Consider the following 8,709-nt stretch of genomic DNA (forward strand, 5'->3'; position numbering starts at 1 on the left):
TAACGTTGATTATCCAAATCATTTGCATTCCAAAAGTGTGATCGCGAGCACCCAATTATCAATACTTAACTGTTTTGTACCCTGTTACGTAGTGTTAGAACATTCACTAAACCCGAAAATATATTTCATCCGCTAACGGTAGCGAACCGTCCATATGAGGCTCGTCAAGCCCATGTGATCACATAATATAAGTTCTCGCTTACACCCTGCAAGTGTAACTAATGATAATTGAATTGAGGCTTTTTGTTCTAACTCTCTGTGGAATGTTTGTTTTCGTACTTGTGTTCAAAGCATAAAAGTATGTAGTATAAAACTGTATATGTTTCTCATCCCATGATTTAAAAGTATAAAGGTTGTTGAAAAGATGGGACTATGATCTCACCTCGAGTGCACGAGTATAAATGTACTTCACAAAGTAAACGTGTGCATGAAAGTTGTTTAGTCTTGACCTAAACAAGTAAGTTGTATCAATTACCAGTTACGACACAAGGTCGGGCGAAATGTGTTCAATTAGTCCTATGGCTCGTTACGACTCGATTATATAGCATGTGAGTCACGTTGTCAAGTTTCATGCAAGAATCAAGTATAAAAAAAGATTGGAACGATTGCATAAGTATTTGTTAAGTTTGAATAAAAGTCAACTTTGGTCAAAGTCAACAAAAAAGTCAACGGGGTCGGGTCGGGTATCCGACAATTTTTCTATGAAAGATAAGCATATATAAGTATGTTAACCAAGTTTCATGTTGATCGGGGGTGCGTAGCATAGTTAGAATTAAACGAAAATTGGTAATTTTGGACAGCCCACTTTCCACGCTTTAAGCCGCGCCGTGGCTAGAGGATCCGCGCCGCGGCTTAACACACAAAAAAATGCTGGTCTGTTTCATGTATATGCTCGAACCAAACTTCAAACAAACATAACTTATGAACCGTAAACATTCAAAACACGTATCTTATATCGTTGGAAAGGTAATTTAACAAGGAATACAAGTAAACACATTTCATTAAACAAAAACATCATTTACAATAACCGAATTGTAAATGATCATTTACAATAACCGAATGATCATTATTTAACGTTTCAAGCTCAAATATGCAAAAGGTGATTCGGGAATCCAATTTACACATACGATATACTGTTTCGAAGGTAATTAAACATACATTGCAACTAAAAACTTACTAACAACATTAACAAGCATTCAATGCATCAAAAGTTCATTTTAAAAGCTATCAAACCCTAACCAAGAATCACAAAATCAATAATCATGTTAGTGAAGTTTTCCAAGTTAACCTACACACCAAATTGAAGCTAATGATGCTAGTAACACATTTAATACATGAACTTTAACATTTAAACAACATTTAATCAATCAAAATCAAAGATTAAACACACCCATTTCAAGTGTTCATGCTAGTTACTCAAAATAACAAATCGAGCAAACTAAACACATATTCATGTTAGACTTGAGTCATAGACACTAATTAACACCATTTCAAGTCAAAAACACTAAGAACATGAAATCTAGAGTTTTAGAAATGTTACCCAAACGAGATGAAATTGGTACCAAAATGTAGAGGATGAAGAGAGGATCACGAATATGCAATTTATTTTGTAGCAAGCTTCCTAGATTTGAAATAGATGATGAATTAGTGGAGAAGATGAAAAATGGTGTTCTTGAACTAGAGAGAAAATGAGATGTAGGAGGTGAAGTGAATGAGTGGGTGAGACGGCGCTTGACTAGTTGACCTAGTCAACTAGTTTGGTCCCTTGGCAACTTCGGTCCCTCAAGTTTGAAAGCAGGTGCGTGAATTAACCAAACGAATTATTTTAAAATGCGAGAGTAAACGGGAGACGTTAAAATCAATTAACGGAAATATTAAGAACGTTAGTTAATGAAAGATACGAATTTAGATAACGAAAGATATTATCTAAAAAAACGACGGTGTTAAAAATAAATTTAACGAAAAAACGCGGGATGTTACATTACTGGTCATTGTGCCCTTTTTGTAAACTCGAAATCTTTGATTCGGTTAAATCGTATTGATCGTAAGTAAATTAATGTGTTAATTGTCTTTGTTTGGAAAACTTGGCTTTTGGGTGTAAAAATGGTGACCAACTTATTTTGTGCAGTAAGCCGCGCCGCGCAAGCATACGTGCGCCGCGCAAATGGGCAAAAATGGGTGTCTGTGTTAGTGACGGGTTCTGACCTCCTCCCACGCCTTAGCGCACGCCGCGCGGGTAAATGTCACCGCGCATTTGGGGCTGGTCAGATTATTTGTAGCTTTAAAAAAAGGTGTGTTTTCTCGTATAACATTTTGGGTTGTTACAAGTGGTATCAGAGCATGGTCTAAGGGATTTAGGAGACTTGAGATATGTGCCTAGACTTAGACTTTATTGTGTATGTGTTGTACGCTGGACTTGTAGGACATGGGTCGGACAGGAATTGGTTAGTGCCTTAGCATGTAGGTGAACTAACTAGGATTGTAGCTTGTATCGTGGTATTATTCTTGCATGTGTATTTATCACGTAGAGCTTGTATTGTGTTTGCAATCGTCAAGCGAGATAGACGTTACACTAGCGAGTTGATGTGACGTGTTCACGTATTAATGACTAGCTACCATTAATACAGGTACAAATCGTGTCTAACAGGTGATGTAAGACGATTGTTGAGCAAGACGGGGCGGTGTTATGCGCATGGATTTTATACGTTCGTGGTTTAATCGTTTTTCATTCCTTAGATGAAGATGGAAGATGGATACAGAATGGACGGGCCTAGTCATGAGGGGAAGGATGAGTTAACGTTAAAGATTGAGGCCTCGTTCGAACGCTATATCTTGATTTTCACCGTCAAGGTTAAACAAGTTGTCCAGGAGTCGTTCGAAGGACTAGTAACCGAGATGGTCCGAGACCAAGTGTCTAAGGCCGTAAAGTAAGAGTTCGAAAAGAGGTTTTTTAAACCTCAAGGTAACGGTGATAAAGGAGCAATTATGGGGTTCGAACCTTATGGTCCAAAATTTGTTGATCGCCCTTTGGGTAAGAGGAAGTTCGAATCGAGAGGTGGCCCTAGTATGAAGGCGATGAATGTGTCCGAAAGCGTCAAGGGTGCGAGGAAGATAGTGTCGGTCACTGGTACTTCCAACTGTTACAATTGTGGTCAAGGAGGGCATAAGTCTCGTGAATGTCTGTCGGGCAAGTCTGTATGTTTTCATTGTCGGAATGAAGGGCACCAAAGGTCAGAGTGTCCCGATGTGGTTGGTAATCAGACTAAAAGGTTGGGAGGTTTCATGCCTACGTGTTTTAGGTGTAGAGGACGAGGACATTTGGCACGGGAGTGTATAGGTGTACCACTAAGCGCGATCAGGTGTTTTATCTGTCAGAAGGAGGGACACCGAAAGTCGGAATGTCCCAAATTGTTTGACAATCGAGTTAAGAGGTTAGAGCAAGATTATCTGATGATTTATGAAGCGCAGAGGTCCAACGATGTTGCTTCAGGTACTTTCATTTTCGACGCAATTATGCCTTATTATTATATGTTGTGTGCCGATGAATTCGGGTATGTGTTAGAGACTTAAATCTCGTTTCGAGACCAAATTAGACTCGAGTGAACGTATATTTCAAAAGTAACCATAAGGGTGCGGGGTTAGTGAATTCAGTGATGATTCGATTTGTTGGTGGTTTCGATGACGGTGCACTAGGGTAGCGCTTGAGTCGTTAACTCGTGAGAGTGCGACCTGGGGATGAATGCATGGCGTTAATACGTGGTATTATTAGGGGTAGATTTCCTAATGGAATTACCCTCTGATGACGGTTGAATTGACGGACGGAGGGCGTAAGACTTGGTATTCCCAAGCGTTCCTTTATGTCAAATGAAGGATGTTATCGAGCCATGTAAATGGGCTTTGGGGTGTGGTTGATAGCACGTGTTCGCTTTTGTAACGTAAGTTGACGAACCGTAATGTTCGATGGGTGGCTATGACTAGAGGACAATTAGTTTGGTGACGGGTGGCATTGGATGAATGAAATACTAGAGATTGAGTCCTTGATCTCGGCGGTTCTTGGTAGTGGAGTCTATATGACGCGAAGTCAGGTGCCTCTTTCATACCTGCTAGCGTAAGGATCGACTCCGGCGACGGTGTGGTTGCATTGTGCTTAGGGTACCGGTGAGAAACCCTAAGGTACATGAGTGACTTTGCGGGAATTTACAAGCGTTAGCAATAAGGAGTTAGCAAGGATGAAGCTTGTGAAAAGTGTAGTAAACTCTTTGTATGTAGTGGTGAGGGACAATGTTAAGTTTTTCGTGTACTCAAGAGTTGGAGCAAGGCGTGATGGCGTGTGTTTAATGAGGAACAAAATGGGTGAATCTCATTTTTTCTTTAATGAGTTGGTTGTATAAGGTTGCTTTGAGGCAGGAACGGACTTAAAGGTTGATTAAGTCAAGCACGGTGTTTGATGGCGAAAATACGGGTAACTTATTTGTTATGTTAACATTGTTCACTCTTTTCCAAGAAGGTGAGCATAGGTGTATTGTCGGTCGAACAATTTCAGGTGCAACGGGTCGAGCGAACCCAATGTTTAGAAAGAACTACCTTACAGGTAGCGGCGCCTTTAGTATACAAGGTGTGTGTTATGTTGGCGTTAGGTCGTTGCTTTATTGACGCCAACGGGTGACGGTGAGCGTCGGTTTTATATAGTTTAAATAAATTCGCGAAAATTCGAGGACTAGGATTCGATGAGGAGATTGGTCGTACATGTCAGAGAGTTGTGTTTTCACGGGATATTATTAACTTCACAATGTAGTCAGTGAACAAAATACTAAGTGGGGGAGTTTTCACTCCCCCACGAATAGGTCCTAACATATTGCTGTCGGACGATACTCGTGATAGATGGGAGTATGTTAGTGAGTTCGGTATTCATAAGAACATGTCGTTGGTTGAATTAGGTGTTGATTTCGAGTTGTCGTCAAACTAGGTTTTTAGTCGAAGTTGATGAGTCAAGTATGGAAATGCTTGATTCATGCGTAAGGTGGCGCTAAGGGATGTAATCACTAATCGTTAGCGATTTTTGGGCGTTCTGTGACTTGTGTCATAGTGGGTCAAATGAATATTAAACAATGGTGTTAAGTGTTAAGTGTTAAGTGATGCTCTTGGATGTAAATAGTCGTGGGTTGTGATTTTGAGTTAAAATGGTAATTTAGCAAAAAGTCAAATGTGTTCAACGCAATGTGGGACAATATTGAGTATTGTGAAAGAGTTGGTGATAACGACATGTTGTTGCAACCATAATTGATTAGTGGTCTAGCATCGTGACCTAGGTTGGCCAAATTGATGTTGAGTATAATCTGGATTTAAATTGTGCTTATTTGTTTGGGTTTGAAATTTCCCCCTAAGTGTAAATGGTTTTGGCTCGTTATGAGAATAATGGGCGAAATGGACGAGCAAGGTGAGATCCCTCGAATTGAGATGCGCGGGTCAGATTTTCTTCTAGAGAATTAATAATTCTTTTGTGCGCTATAGTTGATTTCTTACTCGGTCGGAATGGAGGGGTGGGTACACACTTGCGATTCGTGTACGAAAACTATACGGCGAATGGAATTATACTGAGTGTGCGCATGTACTTTAGTTGGTTTAGATGTGGTATGGTGATTCGGGGCTCGCTAGAGTGATTATGGTGCGTAGCATGCCACCACGGGGAGTAGGGAATGAAGCGTGCGTCATATGGCTAATGGTTGTCAGAGACGTACGAAGGATCATTCATGAAGACCATCCTATCATGTTTTATTGGGATGATAGTACTTTAGCATTGTACATTGTGTAAGATTTGGTTGAGTTCTTCCCGATGCGGGGGATGAAACGAGTTTAATACTCGGGTTTGCAGAATTGCTAAGTCATGGATGACAATTTAGTTGCGAAAGGTGACATACCGAGAAAAGTCGCCTAGAGGAAATTGTGGGAATACAAGGGGCATTCGTGTGTTTTATGTAATTGTCGCGAACGTGAGGTGTGGTGTAAATTGCATGTTCGGAAATGCGCGCTAGTGTGTGATGACAAATGGCAAAACTTTTGGGTTAACGGAAAATTTTGTGGACATCAAGTTCGAATACATGTCAGAGGACCTTAGAGCGTAGATCCAGTTAGTTAAGTGACATGGATTGCGAGGACGCGATCCGATTCAAGTGACATGGATTGTACATCATGTATATTAAATTGAAAAGCTGATGGAATTCGTGCCTGATGGAATTCGTGCCTGATGAAATGAGCGACACGCATAAGCTGCTGACAGCACATATCGTTTTTCTCTTATTTTAAGAAGGGGTATTTTGGTATTTTCACATATTGAACGAATTTAAGGCCACAAGATCAGTTTAGGAGTGTCACTCACTCCTCTTTCACCTACCTTATCTCTTCCAATTCAATTTTAGAGAGAGAAAGAGTTCTAGTGTGAGAAAGCTCAAATCAAGGAGGAAGAAGCTTGATTCGGGTCAATACACGAGTTTTAAAGTTGTTCATCTAGTTACTAGCTACGTTTTGGTTGTGGTGGTATGTCCTAACCTTGAATTTCTTTATTTGATTTGTTTAAGGGTTAGGGTTTGGGTCAAGGGTGAACATTAAACTCATTTGTTGGTGATTTGGGGGTTTTTGGGTAAGATTGGGTCATAAAGACCCAAGAGTGACTAACCTAGGGTTTTAAAGTGATAATTTATGTTTATGGGTCCTAAATGGTTAGTTAATCACTAGCACACTTTGTGGTTAGGTGAGTGGGTGTTAGTTGGGTTTGTGGGTAACCCAAATGGGTGTGTTAACCTTGAAATGGGTCAATTGAGTCTTGGGTGACCTAAGTTGTCTAATGAGCGTGGAAATGGACTAACCTTGTGTTAATAAGTGTTTTAAGACCATAATCAATTTATGTTAGTAATTTGGTGTAATCTTGACCTAGTGTGAGGGTTAATGGTGAAAATGGGTCACATTTGCACTAAGGGTCAAAATAACACTAGGATGGTGAGTGAGTTGGACGACCAACTTGATTGTATGATTGATTACGTGCATCATGTAATAGGTATGTTACATTGAAGGTTACGAGCTTGATTACCGTTCACCAAAGGCGTCAAGGTGAGTGGAATAATTATATGTGTATGTATATGATGTATTTATTTGTGTAGCGTGAAATGTGAATTGTCGAGGTGCTAAGACACCACGTTTCACGTGACGAGTGAAGTGTCGAAGTGTTAAGACACCACTCCAGAATGTTTGACGGGTGAAGCATCGAGGTGTTAAGATGCCACTCGGGGTGAAGTATCGAGGTTTAAGATGCCACCTGGGAGTGAAGTGTCGAGGTGTTAAAACACCACTGCGGAAAGTATATTGACGGGTGAAGCATCGAGGTGTTAAGATGCCACCCGGGGTGAAGTATCGAGGTGTTAAGATACCACCCGGGGGTTAGTGATACACAGTGTTAAGTACGCTAACGAATGTTGTGAACACCGATGGTCTTTCGCGAGCACGATTCCCTTGTACAATTGGTTAACCATGGTTATGTGTTGTAGTGTAGCATATTATATTGTTCGAGTTATATGCTATTGTTTGTGCTAGCTTGTGGTTTTGGAGATTTAGCTTTATACTTTGCGATGGTATGCTAATTAGTTGCTAGCGTGTATGCGGTAATTGTGTAAGTGATTGCAAGTAAGTAGGTTATATATGTATGTGTATAATTATTGCATTCACTAAGCGTTTTGCTTACCCTCTCGTTGTTTACCTTTTTAGGCTCCGGCGTGGACAAGGGCAAGGGTATTCGTTTGGATTAGAGATCTTCCTCTTTTGATATGATAGTGGAGGCTTTTGCATTTCGACCTAGGTTTTGGGTAGTTTAACCCCAAACACCATGCTCGTCTTTTGTTTGGTATTTAAACTCTTGGGTCAAAAATGTTGTTGGGGATTTACGGGTCATTGTGCACTTTTTGTAAACTCGAACTCTTTGATTCGGTTAAATCTTATTGATCGTAAGCGAATTAATGTGTTAATTGTTTGTGTTTGGAAAACTTGGCTTTTGGGTGTAAAAATGGCGACCAGCTTATTTTGTGCAGTAAAGCGCGCCGCGCAAATGGGCAAAAATGGGTGTATGTGTTAGTGACGGGTTCTGACCTCCTCCCACGCCTTAGCGCGCGCCGCGCGGGTAAATGCGCACCGCGCTTTTGGGGCTGGTCAGATTATTTGTAGCTTTAAAAAAAGGTGTGTTTTCTCGTATAACGTTTTGGGTTATTACATGCGTCCAACCATATGGCTTATAGTCATGACTTGCAGATCTCGTATTTTGCGCGGGTGTGGCTATGACAAACCAATGTCCGTCACTTTCCCGTAATAATATCTAACTTGTCGCCAAACAAGCTTCTGCCGCGCGTGGGTTGGAGAAAACACCCCTTCAAAGGCTGCAGTATGTGGGTTATTCGCGACAGTATGCACCAGGCCAAGTTAAAGAACTACTTTACATTATACATGGCACAAAGATCTTTGCAGACAATATCTTGGAAAATAAAGGAAACATTGGACCATTGCCGAGATTGATTACGATAATTTTTCTGCTAGCGCAGTTACATAGGTAGCATGATAGCTTTCTTCTAGAAACAACTTATAAAAACATGACTAAAATTACAAAGACTCTAAACGCGTCCTTGTACTAGTTGTGTGCAATTTCATGGCTAAACACCGTAATTCCCATCA

Source organism: Rutidosis leptorrhynchoides, chromosome 8, assembly GCF_046630445.1.
Source record: "Rutidosis leptorrhynchoides isolate AG116_Rl617_1_P2 chromosome 8, CSIRO_AGI_Rlap_v1, whole genome shotgun sequence".
In the NCBI taxonomy this organism is placed as follows: domain Eukaryota; kingdom Viridiplantae; phylum Streptophyta; class Magnoliopsida; order Asterales; family Asteraceae; genus Rutidosis; species Rutidosis leptorrhynchoides.